The sequence below is a fragment of the Onychostoma macrolepis genome, chromosome 05 (assembly GCF_012432095.1).
Source record: "Onychostoma macrolepis isolate SWU-2019 chromosome 05, ASM1243209v1, whole genome shotgun sequence".
In the NCBI taxonomy this organism is placed as follows: Eukaryota; Metazoa; Chordata; class Actinopteri; order Cypriniformes; family Cyprinidae; genus Onychostoma; species Onychostoma macrolepis.
The window spans coordinates 31,246,924-31,263,893 of NC_081159.1; the positions used below are offsets into that span (position 1 = coordinate 31,246,924).

Sequence of the window (16,970 nt, forward strand, 5' to 3'; positions counted from 1 at the left end):
TTGAAAAATTTAAGAGTTGAACTTAAAACTAATGCTGGGACAGACGGGAAAATGTGGGATTGGTTTGATCTAAGGTTGGGAGCTTGGGGAGCATGGTTTGCTAAACTAGGAATGTTTTTAGGAGTTGCCATAATGATAGGAGGTTTATTATTTTGTTGTGTGTTACCTATACTAAGAACATTGGTCGTCAATGCTACTGTGAAACAAATGGAGATGATAAAAGTCCCAAACAACCAGCGCATAATCACAGAAAGAAACTTGGATGAGTATTATGAAGGATTGCTAAACAAGCTGATCTTAAATGAGCAAACTTCGGATGATGGATCCAGCGACTCTGATGACTATGAAAAGGAGATATAAGGATGAGCCATATCCTGGGTGTAAGTGCTAGCCTAACCTCTGCCCAAGGATGGCTCTCTACGATGCGCAAAGTATCTGGGCTGAAGATCAACGGATCCGAACTATTGTTTCTTGGAATATTCAATGTATTATGTTTTGAATGTGTTTTTAAGTGTTTTTATGTGTTTGATATACATAACTGTGACAACCACAGGCAAGCGCTGAACCAATGGCACACTCATGCTTTTAACATTGTATTTTACTATAAAGGGGGAAAGGAGACAGGATCTTTTACTCTCTTCTAAGTTAAAAAGGAGAGAGATGTTTGGTCCTGATTTTCCTCCAGAGTGCTGCCGCATCATTTAGGCGTTGATGGTAAACCTGCGTGACTTACTTAGTCACTGGATAGTGTAAGCTAAAAGGACTGAATTATGAAGTAGCACTCTGGGTAGATGTAAACAAATTGTGAGACTTAATGAAGTCTCAAAGGGAGGAATGAAGAAGATTTTTATTGATATTAATCAGAATTATTTAGACTTAATCAAAGTGAATTTTGCCAAAAATGTATCTGTTGAATCTTCCAATATGTTCTGAAGGCCTTGGTGTCAAAATGGGTACGTGGCAAAGCACATCTGGAAGAAGTGAGGAGGGGGCTTTTTTCCCCTTTAACATAACAAAGTCAGGATGGTCTTCTCTCCTATGGGACAGATAGAATTACGTACACTAGTAAAATATAGGATGGTACACGTGGGGTTCAATGTATAGAGACCCCCTCCCTTTTGTTAATTTTTGAGTATATATACGAGAGACAAAGAGCATTCGAGAGAACTCCTTTGCAAACGAGTTTTCAGGTTTTATCCCATTAAAAAATAAAACCTACTCTGGAATCAAACTCTGGCACTGCGTTCTATTCTTTGAACTGATGCGGACGACACTTCAGTTCCTCTTCAGATGAAATCAGTGACTTAAGGAGTGATTTGGCGAAATGGGCGGTTTGGAACAAAACAACATGGACATCTGTAGACAGTGGCGGTTTTAGGCATGGGCGAACGGGGCAGCCGCCCGGGGCGGCATTTTTTCATGACACGTGGGGGGCGGCACAAGCACTTGGAAAAAAAAAAAAATCATCTGCGCCGCTAAGCGGTTTTCTATTATCTATCATATTATCTATCATATAACTGCGGGGAATTGGCAAATTGGCGCCCATGCTTGTTGAGAAGGTACCGAGCACAGAAGCTGTGTGAGAAGTGGAAAGGGGAGGGGGGTGCGGCCGCGGGGGACAGTTCACCTCTCTCAAATTAGTGGGACAAGTGGGCTAAAGTCAGTCACACCCAGGGGTGCGGGAAGTGCTGAGGGTGCTGTAGCACCCCTGTTTTATGTGGGCAACTGTTTAATTGTTGGGAATATTAAAAAAAAAAAATCGGAGTGTCTATTTAAGTGCAAATAGTTATGTTGCTGGCATAGGCTATTTACATTAACTCCACCCACAAATGTATGATTGGGATAGTCAAATATGCAAAAGACGGTTACTAGTTGTCAGATTCAGTGGTGCAGATGGTAAAGTTTGCGTTACAGTTCTTTTGACACGATCGACTGGGGTTCGAATCTGCCTTTTGGCGAACTTTTTTTCTCCCTTTTTAAATTTCAAATCACATCAGAAAAGCATTTATTTTTTAATAAAAATGAAGGAAATAATCAAAAAGTTGAACATAAAGAGGGGGCGCTCAGAGGGGGTCTCGCCCGGGGAGTAATTCAATGTAGAACCGCCACTGTCTGTAGATGAGCTCCTTTCTGTGTTAAAGAAACACGGACATCGGCTGCCTAAGGATGCCAGAACACTTTTGGGGACGCCAAAAAGTAATGGAGACCATGTCCAAATATTTAAAATATGCACCAGAGAGGATGGGTGGTGGTGGCCGTAAGAAGACTCTTCCTTGAAGAGACCTTTTTTTTTTTTTTTTTTTTTAAATGACTGTTGCTAGAAAAAATGTGAAATTCTACAAATTACTTCTTACTAGTTCTACAAATTTTACTTGGATTCCGTTTCACTTAATTGTTGAGATTTCAGAATGTTAAGAAATGTGTACATATGTTGGTCAGAAGTTTGGAAATGGTAAGATTTTAGTGTGTGTCAGTGTTATGTATTTTTGGTCAAACAGACTTGAGCAAGTTTCTAAACTATTTATTATTTATTTATATAGTGTGAATCTTTGCAGTGTGTATGAAATTTGAATGAAAAGCTTCTGAAGGCCTTGGTGTCAAAATGGGTACGTGGCAAAGCACATCTGGAAGAAGTGAGGAGGGGGCTTTTTTCCCCTTTAACATAACAAAGTCAGGATGGTCTTCTCTCCTATGGGACAGATAGAATTACGTACACTAGTAAAATATAGGATGGTACACGTGGGGTTCAATGTATAGAGACCCCCTCCCTTTTGTTAATTTTTGAGTATATATACGAGAGACAAAGAGCATTCGAGAGAACTCCTTTGCAAACGAGTTTTCAGGTTTTATCCCATTAAAAAATAAAACCTACTCTGGAATCAAACTCTGGCACTGCGTTTTATTCTTTGAACTGATGCGGACGACACTTCAGTTCCTCTTCAGATGAAATCAGTGACTTAAGGAGTGATTTGGCGAAATGGGCGGTTTGGAACAAAACAACATGGACATCTGTAGATGAGCTCCTTTCTGTGTTAAAGAAACACGGACATCGGCTGCCTAAGGATGCCAGAACACTTTTGGGGACGCCAAAAAGTAATGGAGACCATGTCCAAATATTTAAAATATGCACCAGAGAGGATGGGTGGTGGTGGCCGTAAGAAGACTCTTCCTTGAAGAGACCTTTTTTTTTTTTTTTTTTTAAATGACTGTTGCTAGAAAAAATGTGAAATTCTACAAATTACTTCTTACTAGTTCTACAAATTTTACTTGGATTCCGTTTCACTTAATTGTTGAGATTTCAGAATGTTAAGAAATGTGTACATATGTTGGTCAGAAGTTTGGAAATGGTAAGATTTTAGTGTGTGTCAGTGTTATGTATTTTTGGTCAAACAGACTTGAGCAAGTTTCTAAACTATTTATTATTTATTTATATAGTGTGAATCTTTGCAGTGTGTATGAAATTTGAATGAAAAGCTTTTCTCCTCTGCATTCTGATACATCATTAAACCGCTTTGTTGTTGAGTGAGAATTTTCTCAAGAAATTCTGTGAAAGTGTAAATGTACAATATAGATATACTGTATTTAAATAAGAAAATTATTTTTACATTTGGCATAATTGTTCAAAAGTTTTTCTTTAGAAAATTAAGCATCTCATCCCTGCACTGCAGATTTATGGACATTTAATTGTTAGAATGGGTTTTTTCCATTTTCTTATTTATTTATTTGTATGCCGTCTGATTGCAAATCATGTACAGCAAGTTTTATTAGTTACTGAAAACACGAAATATGCACCTGAAAAATCATAGTTTACATCTCAGTGTTGACGTTTAAGCTAAGTTGCAATATTAACAATTTCCAAAGTGAATGCTTGTTTGAACATTTAACGACGATCGACCGTTGAAAGGTACGCCGGTGAAACAGGGTCGCAATATCAACGTTGATCCGTTTTGCAAAATCGAAAGGTAATTCAACGTTGATTCAACGTCGACAGAAGACCATAAACCGAAAGGTAAGAGTGAAACAAAGTCGCGATTTCAACGGTGAATCAACGTTGTTACTTCCGCGGTGAAACGACGTCACAATATCAACGTTGATCCGTTTTGCAAAATCGAAAGGTAATTCACCGTTGATTCAACCATGGTACCTGACGTTGTTTCAACGGTGAATCAACGTTGAAATGCCGGCTGGGCAGCAGGGGTTCAGATAAAAAAATCGGCAGCTGGCAGCAGGAAGCGGCTGCCATCGACAGCCGGAAGGCAGTTACTGGCAGCAGGAAGCGGCTGCCATCGACAGCCGGAAGGTAGGAGGGACCTGCCACTCGGTAGCAGCCAATCAGTATCGACCAATGTAGCAGCAACCAATCAGATGTAACTACGACAGACGCTAAACACTTCAGTAATGGCAGCGATTGTTTGAGCGGTAAGTTTGGAAATTTGTGATCGGAGTAATGAATAATTGTTGCATTGTAAGTTTGAATTTTTAAATTGTTATCTTAGTGAACGACAAAGTGTAAAAGTGTGAATTTGCCTACTTTAGTTTAATTGTTCAAATTAATCTAATTAGTGGTAGAAACGTAGTTTGTGGACCATGTTACATCATATATAATTGTTGCGCTTAGTATGTTAGGGGGCTACCTTCAAATATTGCGTTTACAAACGATACACGTTCAACACTAACCATATCTTTTTGTATGTTTAATTTTTCAGGAGAATGTCCGATATCCATTAACAAATTGATTCTTTTTTCATCTAACAATAACAATTGACCAAACAGTTCTTTTAAGAACTACTCTTCTTTCTCTGCCTTCTGTCTTCTTTCCCTTATTTCGGTCTTCACCTTTTGTATACCTGACTATCGGTTATGACAGGTGAGGCCATTACATTTCCAAAATCTTACTAACATAAGTTAATTTGAACAGAACATGCAAAAACTTATCCATGGGAAAATGTTATTCTACTTCTGAAATATATTACCTTTTATATTTGAATGAGTTTGTGTTGCTGAGGTATGTTATTTTATCTAATATAATGCATGTGCAGGTGTACCACTTGCTTTTGGAATAGATGATGTCTATTCTGGGGCAGGCAGTTGTCCCTATTGTACAACACTTTAAGGCAAAGCATGCCATATATTTTGAGGATAACATTTTGTTCTCTGGCTTTAGGTAGGCATAGGCATTAGCTTTAAAAAATAACGTTATTGTCTATACCTACAAAAAGGTTTAGTGGTTCAACAGTAAATTCATCTTTCTCTATATAAAATAACACCCCTTTTTTTTTCTTAATCTCAAATGCAATAAAGATGATTCCAGGATCTTGGAAGCTTGTTAAAAACTTCTGCTGGCTTGACAGTATGTATTTTCTTTTACATATTTGATTAAAGATGTTTAAAATGGCGCCATACCATTCAATTTCTCAGTTGCCATGTCTGAATATTTATCTTTGTAATAATGCTATTTTTTTTATGCTGCTCATTTCAATATACAGGTGTAACAAAATGGAGAACGAAGTCTGAGCCATGCCAGGAATTTTTCAAAATGTACACACTGCAGCCCTGCAGACACTGCAATGAGGTTTACAAAAACTGCTTACCAGGTGTGTGCATTATGTGTGATCAGGTGTGGACCTAAACTCTGGGTGTCAATCACTCAGGTCCCTTGCTCAGTAGTTAGTGGTTAAGGGCTGTCTCAGTCACAAAATTTAGTTTGCTCCCTAAAAAAATATGCAATATTTGACTCATATTCAACGATGCTATTATCTTTTTTCCCCTTTTGTTTGTGTGTCAATCACAGCTAAATAAAACCAAAGGCCATTCAGCCACAGGTCACTGCATCTTTTGCTGTGTAAGTTTTTTTTTTTTTTTTTTAATGTCAAACACATTTTCAGTATTTATATTTGGTTTGGTTTGTATAACCATTTTAGAGTCACCGTTTCGGTACGGTTCTTGAGTACTATCCTTTTAACATTTCAGCAGCTGACTTTTTTTAGTACTTGCATAGTAATTTTAATTGTACCACATTTGCAATGCATATTGCAACCAAAGACTTAAACTACTTCAGTCTATGTGCATTTAATTTATTTAATACACGAGTTTCACAATTTGAGTTGAATTACTGAAATAAAGGAACTTTTCCACAACATTCTAATTTATTGAGATGCACCTGTATATAGCAGGGCTCCAGACTAACTTTTGAGAGCAGTGGCACCAGCGCCACTGAGTTCTACAGATGGTGGCGCCAGAAGCAGATTTGGTAAAGCTGGGGTGGTGTGTGGGGTATTAAAATAAAGATAATTAAATCATAAAATTATTATCATTTTGCGTTAATAAGTGTAGTTACTAGTAATATTACACATTTATTTCTTGGTAATGCACATTTGACAGTAAAGCACTGAGCTTGAATTGGGAAGCACAAAATTTACTTTTATTAACAGTAACGTGCAAAATGTAAGTTTTATATAGAAAATTAACATATTCTACTCTTATTAAATGTACCATTATTTGTTTGTAGTATTATATGGAACTGACCAACAACTTCAGTGATTATAAAAGGAGCTCTCTTGCTTTGTGTGATTCAGTCAGAGGAGTTTGTTTTTCAGTGCACTTCGTGACTTTTCTTACTTCATACACAAAAAAGAGCAAATATTTTTCAAAATTTGATTTCTTGATGATTTAAAATTTTATAATAGTGATTTTATCATTTCAAAATATAAAGTAAAAAGTACAAATGAATAACTAATAAGCCTATAAGTGTTCCTCTGCCACCATCTACTGGTTATAGTGGTAATTTGATGCCCCTTTTTTTATTTTTTTATTTTACAAGTGTTTGTTTACCACAAAGTATATTTTGGTCATTCCTTTAAAAATAACATTTTAATTGTATGCTTTTTAAAGTTTTAAAGTGCTGTAAATAGTTGTGTGAAATACTTAAATGTGCTTGAATTTCTCTCTCAAAAGGTTGTACAAACCCTAAAATGCATAATGTAATGAAATTCAACTATTTCTGCCACAACACCACGGTTATAGTTAGCGTTACTACTTCTGGTTATATGTCAGCGTTGTTTGACCTGTTTATAACAGATTTCTGTGCAGAATTTGAATGCTTCTCACTGGATCTTGCAGCACTGTGCAGTAACAGTGTCGCGAAATCAACACTGCTTCCTGAGTAAACCTGTTCTGAGCTCGGAGAAGTTTGATTGCTCTGCGCTGATCCGAGCTGATAAATGGTCCGTGCTGCACAGCTCAAACGAGTAGCGTGGTTTCACTAGCTTTTGTTCCGCTTGATGTTTCTCTTGTGTACTTTTACATTTTGGACAACCATTGTTTTTTTATTATTATTATTTTTACATTTACATTTTGGTTATTGTTTTCTTTCTCACTTTAGATGCTGGTGAAAAAACCGCCAGGCTAAAGCAAAGTGGAAACTTCTGTTGTGGCTCAATAATCCAGGATTGTGATGGTGGAAGGAGCAGAAGAACCAGAAGATCAGAGATCAGGCAGAGATCTACCGGTGCGCCTGAGGAAACAGATCTACCTCATGTCTTAGTTAAACCAAAGATTCTCATCACTCACCTACATGCCGTTCCGAACCTGTAAGACTTTTGTTCATCTTTGAAACATAAATGTATATCTTTTTAATGAAATCTGAGAAATTTCTGCCCCTCCATTTCACAGTTTATGCAACTACCACTTTCAAGCCTCAGAAAGGTAATAAATACATCATTAAAGTAAACCCATGTGACTCCAGTTGTTTAACCTCAATTCATGAAGTGATATGAATGTTTTGTGTGCACAAAAAACTTTGCATTTTTATTTACAAAATAACATGTTCACGAGAGCACCATGATGCATCACTGTTGGGTTGGCGTGAGAGCTGGCCATCTCATGGTGCTTTTGTGAAAATGCTTTGGAGATTTGTGAATAAAGACATACTATTTTTGTTATTGCTGTTTTTATGCGTACACATGGCATCTGTTAAAAATATCTTCATTTGTGTTCTGCACAAAAGGGTCTTATGGGTTTGGAGCGACATGAGGGTAAGTAATTAATGACATAATTTACATTTTTGGGTGAAATATGTTCTAATGTGGCTATAATTGGTCATTGTTATGTTTTATAAACATTTTCAATATTTTAAAGATTTATTGTTTTGAAAAATGATGTTTATACAGTCTACTTTTGTTGGTAACACTTTACAATAAGGTGTCATTTGTTAACATTAGTTAATGTATTAACTAACATGAACAAACAATGAACAATGCATTTATTACACTATTTATTAATCTTTGTTAATGTTAGTTAATGAAAATACAGTTGTTCATTGTTTATTCATGTTAGTTCACAGTGCAGTAATGTTAACAAACACAACTTGTGATTTTAATAATGCATTAGTAAATGCTGAAATTAACATTAACTAAGATTAATAAATGCTGTAGAAGTATTGTTCATTCTTAGTTCATGTTTACTAATGTTGTTAACTAATGAACCTTGTTGTAAAGTGTTACCCTTTTGTTAATATCAATACCTCTGTGATTATGGTATCTTTCCTTAATTATCTGAAATGTCTGCTAGCAAATATTATGCTAGCATATCTGTTTATAATGATGCTGAGCACAGAACGTCCTGAATGCTTTCATTCATATTTCTCTGTATACCCTATGTTTTTATTAATAATTTGGGTGTATATTACTGTTCGTATTTGTGTGTTTTTCAAAATAAATGAACTGAATTCATTTTGAGTCTATTCATCATTCACAGCTGTTGAAAAAGCCTTTAAATTAGTTTGGGCATATGAGGACATAAATTAGGTTAAACTACTGCATGTCCGCCCATAGAAAATAAATAATTATAAACAAATTACCAGCTGATTACCAGCACACAACTATTGATCCGCAACGTTGCCACGACGTCGCAGTTACGAACTGGCGACGTCACAAAGTTACGTTGTGGCGACGTATACGCACCTTTCACTTTTCCGGTTGCCACGACGTAACTTTGGTCACCAGATTACGTTGCGGTTACGTAACAGTTACGTATTTTTGTTAGCTGGGAAGCTATCGGCTGGAAATGTATTTTTCCCTCAGGGAAAAAATGGCGGCTACAGCCACAAAATACAGCAGGAAAGCCTGAAATAAACAAAATTTGGCTATACGACTTGATAAATGTCAGGCAAAAACAACATTACACGTCAGAGTCAACAAAAATTACCTCAATTTTAAACCTCAGAGACATTTACGTTATTAACTGTTACGCCCCCCCCATACCCAAAAAAAACCCCCAGACAATTTAAAGGTCATTAACTGTAAAAACAAAGTAAGTTACCCATGCTTAAACACATATTAACAAAGACATGTTTAGAAAATCTGCATGTACCTGCATATTTTCGCTCCGCATCCACATCCTTGATTTGCTGAAACGATTGAGGTGATTCCCGTCTCTCGCTTCGACGGCGCCGCCGCTACACTGCGCTTGGAGGAAACTGTATCCTTGCGCCGCGGCGGGAATTCCTCTATTTTGAACATTTTAAATCTTTTACATTTTAAATGTCCGCTTATTTTCAACAAAGATCTGTGATATTATGATATTAAATTATGTGGATATTTGCAATTGTGTGCTATGTAGAACTTGACGACAACAACAATAATAACTAGGTACAAAATAAAAATATATAAACTAGAAGCTGGGTGTGCTCCTCAAGAAATCTATGCTATTGTAAATGTATTAAAGTCTTATTATATAGGCTATTAGGCCCTTTATATAGGCAATGTGTGCAGTTCTTCAAAGTAAAACAACTTTTACTGTCTTAATATGAAAGATAATACGCAAAGGGGAAATGTAATAACTTAATACTGATCTTCATTATGTTAACGTGCAGGGAAAAACACGAACTTCTTGTTCATGCCGCACTGTCAGTTCGGTGGCGCAGATCACTATAAATGTATTTATTCGTAAAAACATGGCTAATTTTCGTAAGGGAACATGGAAACTCAGAGAGAATATTAGATGCGTTGATGGTGGTGAAATTATTACCGACATTAAAACACGTTATTAACATCAACCGCCGGAGTGCTGATGTCTTTTCACGGGCATAGCTGTCCGTCAATTATGATAATTTGCATTTAGCCGCAAATATGAGGAGAGCGCCGAGTTCACCTTCAAATCATGACGTCAAATTCACATTTCACTAAAACAGCACCATGGAACAAATAGTCCCATGCCAGTGGGATAACAATATTTAAATCATATTATTCATTTTACCGACGGGAGATTTGTCGAGTCGCGCTGCATCCAGGCGATAGTGATTACCCACACAGCAGGAGATTCCTAGGCGGATCCGCCTTCAAGTCGCCAAACCCGCGTGACTGTCACATTCGTTCTGGCGCCGCCCAGAGGATCAGCTCCGCCTCCGGGCGGCGCCGTAAATTCTACTGTCAATCAGCGGATCCTGAGCGGACCCATGTCGGATCCGCAGATGCGGACGCGCCTTTGCTGTAACGGTTGAATCACAGTCCAACAAGAGACGAGACTAGACTAGAGTCATATCGCTGGAGACTTTCTTTGCTGGGACACGGTTGCGCTGAACCCTCTCGAGTAAGTTTATTGATGTATCGATATCATCATGTATATTAATGACTGTAGACGTTGTTTGATATTAGGACAACTTTAGCATGTTCACTCGTGGATAATGGTTTAGCGCTAGCTTCTAGCTAGCTGTGCATTAAGTTTGCATTTTGGCAATTTTGGTCTCGTGTAGTGTCTTATCTGCCATCCTCTTTATAATGAAAATTAAGCCGCATTTTAATCACCGTTTGAGTCGGTTCAGACAACTAATGGGTTTTGGCGCCTGTTTGAACGTCAAAAATTACGGGCTTAGCTTATGGGCTAATGTTAGCTACCGACTATTAATTAACGTTACCTTGAAACCATCCAGCAAATAGACGGTCCGTAGGGTGATTTAACGATCACCGCTCATTTTACACACAGTTTAACAAGAACACAAAACGCTGAGTGAATATTATAGCTACGTTTTTATGAAGGTAATGACGTCAAAAAGATTCGCATGTGCAGGGTAAGATTTGTGAAATACATACGATAGCAAGCGTAAATTAATTTTGCATGCGCAAGAAAAGATTTGTTAAAGTGTAAATCGCGTTTCAAGCGTAAAAAAAAAAAAGTGTAATTCATGTATTGTGAAACTGCAACTTCATGCTAAGCAGTGGTGGGCCGTCAGGGGCAGCAGGACCTTCTCTGCTGGCCCTATAAAAAATAAAATTGTGTGAAAAATGTTTTTATTGATTATTGAGGTATAATTTTCATTTGTGTAATGTCCACAAAATTGCCTATGATTAGTTTAGTAGAGGTTGAACTGGAATATCTTACATAAAAAAAGTCTGAGACCAGCACTATAGATAGTGCTACCCTTTTGTTGAAAGACGTCACATCTGATTTGTTACGAGCATTAGTGACAGAATCATCAGCCAATCAAATTCTGACGTTCAGTGACAGCCCGCCCTCTGGGTCTAGTGACGTGCAACGGTCTGGGTCCAGTGCTACCAAGTATAGGTCTCTCCATGCTACCCCCAGCGTTAGACCGCCCCTTCAGGGATGTCCAAGGAAAGAAAGAAAATGACAGCTGCAGTCATCGGCGCCTACACCAGATGTTGTTGCCTAGCTACTAAAAACACCTTTTGCAGACAAGATTCTGTCAGTGAGCAACAATATCCTTGGTTTGACAGGTACATGAGGGTGTGAGCCAAGTACATGTTTAGAAAAAATAATAATCCAAGAGAACAGGATTTTTTTTCTTCACAGAAAAAGAAGAAACATAGAAGTTTTCTATCTTTTTCTACATTTCTGGACGCTTTCAACAGGAACAAAAACATTTTGAATGCACCTTTAAATGCAACTTAAGCTTTGAAATGTTTACCTTGCTGTCTATTTAAAAAAAGATGTCTTTGTCTTTTAGATTTCTTCTTTAGCCACCATTGGAGGCCAGGATGTGAAGAGGGTGACCTGGAACATCCTGGGCAGGCTCTTCACAGATGAGGTGTCTCCTCAGATAAACTGGAAGGGTGTTAATAACAAAAAGCCCTTCAGTAGGATGGCAACGAAGACCTTGCTTTTCAGTAAGTGTATATAATTCAAAGTAATATTAAATACGTTCAAAGTCAATAGTTTGTGGAGGGCATCAATGTTCGTCTTCTGGATCATTGCCAAGTCAGCAGTCTTCTCCATTATTGTGGTTTCAAAGAACAAGAGATACCCAGAATTTATACTGTAGGGATGGTCATTTATTCAAACTCAAATGTAAATATTCTAATATTTTGAGATACTGATTTTTGACTTTCATGAGCTGTAAGCTCTAATCATCAAAATTAAAACAAAAACTTTTGAAATGTTTTACTTTACATGCAATTAATCTAAAATATATGAAAGTTTCACTTTTGAAATAACTTACAAGAAAAATGAACTACTTCACGACATTCTAATTTATTGAGATGCACCTGTATTTAGTAGGAAAATGCACTCAAAAAAATTATTCGGTCTAAATTTACATTTTCTGTAATTCAATTGCATAACAATTTTCCATCCATTTAGATTACATAGTTTTAACAAACAAATCAATTAACTTAATGTGATTCATATGCATCAGTCATACGTGAATGAAACGGGTAAGATTCATGTAATAATTCACAGTAAAGTCCCCACACTGCTCAGTGTTCATGTGTTTCCACACTATAGAGGGTTCAAGTAGCAACTTCCGGCACAATCTTAGGTGAAACAGTGGCGTACCTGCACTTGTGCGTAAGAGCGCAACTATGGTCGAAGTTTGGAGATTGGAATCACAGTGGATTGTCATGTCAAGAGAAACGCACCCCAGGTGTGGGTAACAGGCCCATCATGTTATCAAAGTAAACGCACAAAAACGTATTGGCTGCCTGGTGGTTGCGATAGCTTCGCTCGTGTACATTTGTCTTAATAAATAAATAATAATAATAATACACACTGATGGAATGCAGTTTTGTGTGGGTTGTAAATTACCATGCGAGTTGTATTTTAATTTAGTGTTGGTTTTGGAATGGTTAACCTAACACTAAGGTCTCTGCTGCAACATGTAACTTGAGAATGTTAAGTCGCTTTGGATAAAAGCATCTGCTAAATGACTTAATGTAATGTTAACCAGGGCTGTAGTGGAGACTAAAGGCAAGTAAATGGAGTTTACTAGGGCTGTGACGCCGTCATGACAACCGCATCACCGCGATGGTCGGTTGTCACCGCGGTTGTCTATTGCCACCGGCGGTAGTGCACGTGACGTCACACACTCTATAACAAGCATAATACAAAGTTTTCTATACAAGTGTAATAATATACAGTTGCAGATTGTTTTATTTAGACTATAAATCTATGCTAATTCACTAATTACCTCAAACGCCATGCACTGCATTTCCTTTAGATTGGCAGGTTTCAGCGCAGGAATATACAGTTTATTCTGCATTTAGCAAATTTATTTCGTGATGAGCGATGGACCTTTTTGGGAGATCTGGAATCATTTCCATTCATGTCACCCATCTGCGTTTGTACAAGCGTCTTCAAGTTCACTTAATCGCAAACGCCCACAACACTTAATACACAACACCGCGTAAAAATCTGCCACCGTCACAGCCCTAGAGTTTACCCACCGCTCAATGTCAGAAATAGTTTATCCACCTGTTAAGAGTTTATGTAATGTTAAGAGTTTACCTCCAAATAGATGTAGGACCCTGACAAACTTAAAACATTACAAAACCACACTGATTTATCCACATACAATATGTGCTCTGATCAAGGAACCATTTAATACCACTGATGTTGTTTGAACATTTTGGATGTCTTTTTTAAACAGCCGATAGCGAAAGGCGCAGCACACCTTACCCTGATCACGAATTCATAGTTTACCCACCTCTTATTTTAACCACCACAACCCTGTTTATAACTTTGTAAGCCATGTTTCTTTTTTTAATTTAATCTCCTTAATGCCTATCTCATATACTGTATTGTGTAAGGATACTTGGCTTTGGATGCTACATACCATAAACATATCTGTCTGTTTGATTACAGGTGCTGTGAGGAAAAACACGGTGACACAGTCAGCCACGGACGCGGAGGTCACCAAGCACGCAATCAGGTGGTTCAACCTGGCGGGGGATCGGGCAACGAGGAGACGTGTCCCGCCTCCATCCACACAAACGGAATAGGAGAAATAAGCAATAAACAACCTTTTTATTGAACTTCTTGTCGTTCACCAGTTATTAATTTTCTGATATTTTAGCTGTGCATAGCGCAGCATTTCATTGAAGTTGTAGCCTAATAGATAAAATATTTTATGTTTGCACTGACCTAGGCCTATAAAGCACTAAATTAGGTTTTGACCACAAAATGAATGTAGAGTAGCCTCGCCAACGAGGCTACTTAAAAACAGAATAGGCTATAACCTATAACTTTCCATAAATTTAAACATCAATTTTATATTTCTATTGAGTAGTGATTACTTTTGTACAGTAAACTGATGTCTTGACTTGAACCTTTTCTGTTAGGCCTATTTACAATATTGTTAGGTTAAAAATACAAGGCAATGCAGATTTAAGCTTAGGCCTATATTGCTGTAGTAACCTAGGCGTAGTGATGGTTTTAGTTTTATCCTACAGCAAGAACAAAAGGGATTTTGAAAATGAGATGAACGGGTCCAAAACGGATCCGGGCCAGATGAGCCAGGATTTTTTTTATGAGTCCGTTGCGGGTCCGCGGCAGATGTATGTATTCATTTGCGGGTCCAAAACGGACCCGCCGCGGAGGTAAGGGTTTAATCGCGGATGCAGCGCGGAGCCACGGCGGACCCGCTATCCGCCTTCGTTGCGGATCCGTCACTGCGCGCAAGTGGACGCCGATACGAGTCCGTTTCGCGGATACGTTCCGGAAGCCGCGATACCTCCGCGGCGGATCCACCGCGGAGTCCTTTTGCTGTGTGGGTATTGTTGCGTGCATCGCACCACTCGCGTCCGAAGAGCCATCTTTGGAATAATGCAGAGACTTAATACAAATATGATTTTTAAAATAGACATAGCAGAATTATCTGCTATAGAACTTTATCATCATGAAATTATATACTGGGATATAATTTAGTCAATTTCGTGTGCTATCTGGGTCACGGTATCGGAGAGGACCATGCATGGTTGCTCAAAGTACAGTAGGCTATATGCTACACATGGTTTAATATATGGGGTAAATATAGACATATAATATAGAAATATATAAAGTTATAATCGCCAGATACAGGCAGGCCTGGTTCCTGAATCAAATCGAGGGTGATTCTGAAATCATTTGACAATCTGAAATCATTCTTTTTTCCCCCCTTCTCCCAAATCAGATTATAGCTGTTTCAGCTATTAAAATAGTTCAGTTTTGTATGTAATGGCAAAATGATTATTTCGTTTCGTTTTTTTATTAGGCTAAGTTAATTTAGAAAAACGTTTGGAGCATTTTTTTTTGTTCGTTAAATAAGTTTATTTCATTCTTAAAGTAACGACCAAGCGGCCAGCGGCAGACCGGCAGGCTGATCGTAGCCGTTTGATCAATTTAGCATTCTCAAATCATCACGACTTGCCTAAAATAAAATCTATTGATATAGCCTACTGAAACAGTTCAAGCATATAACAATGTTTAAACGTTAAAGATAAATGTGCGCTGCATCCAATAGTTTGTGCAGAGAGTCGAAGCTAAAGCGCAGGACATGGCGGCACCAGCGCAATCAATTGCATTTTGTTCAATGGAAACAACTTACGCCGTAATTTTTGTTCATAAAGGTAAGAGTAATACATCATTCGGAACCGTAAAGGGTCTACTTTTATTTGTGTGCACTCGAGTCAAGTCAAGTCACCTATAGCGCTTTTAACAATACAGATTGTGTCAAAGCACTTAACAGTATCAAATTAGAGGATAAAGTGTCAGTAATGTTTAATAAGATTAAACACTCAATTTTCAGTTAAAGGCATTTCATTATTGAATTCAGAGATGTCATTGTCTAGCTCAGTTTAGTTTAAATAGTACTGTCCAATCAAATCGGCGATAATCGCTAGAAATTAAGTGTCCCCAACTGAGCAAGCCAGAGGCGACAGCGCAAGGAACCAAAACTCCCTCTGTGACAGAATGGAGAAAAAAAAAAAACAGGCTCAGTCGGGGGGCCAGTTCTCCTCTGACCAGACGAAACCCGCAGTTCAAAAGTTTATATTTCTATTTTAATTTTGTTGCAATTTCTAACAATAGTAGTATTATGTAGTTAGGTATTTTATTATATTTTAGTTTAGTTATATATTTTTTTTAATTTTATTGTATTCAATCGAGGTTTTCACTGGGGATATGTCTCTGGGGGTCATCTGGGTGTCCTGGTGTCCGCTGACGATCAGGGCTGTAGACATCATCTGGTGCTGATCCATCTGACCGGATACAGACTGAGAAACAGAATAGGAAAGAAACAGACAAATATTAGGGTAGATGCCATTCTACTTACGATGTAACGAGTACATCGTGTGTTACGGGGAGTGTTCCCGGTTCCGGTTGATCTAATTAATGCAGCCTATGTGCTCAGAAAAGGCGCTCGTCAGAACAGCACACTGAGTGAAACGTTTAACCAGTAAGTCTTTGAAGCAGATGCAGATAATGTACTTTTGGTGACTGCGAATAAGTGCAGTGTCCCGTGAGAGTAACTCTACCGCTGAGTTAACACTGATCTGAATGTATGTAGCGTTGTACAGTAATGTTACATAGAGACGGCGGCGCCAGAACGGCAGCTGATAGAATGTGTGCTGTGGCACGATGCAACGATATTTCTTCAAAAAAGCAAATCGTGGAGACATTTTTATAGTCCACGATCAAAAATCGTCATATCGAACACTCCTAGCAGAATAGGGGCACCGGACCGCAAGGGCACTTTACTGTCG

General features: G+C 38.0%; 1 long non-coding RNA gene across 1 annotated transcript; it reads left to right on the forward strand.

Moving 5' to 3' along the window:
- The first annotated feature begins 10,439 nt into the window (after positions 1–10,439).
- On the forward strand, positions 10,440–14,299 carry LOC131540598 (uncharacterized). The gene is made up of 3 exons (XR_009271310.1): positions 10,440–10,587; positions 11,963–12,122; positions 14,095–14,299. It is a non-coding gene; the product is annotated as an uncharacterized LOC131540598 (long non-coding RNA).
- Positions 14,300–16,970: the final 2,671 nt, after the last annotated feature.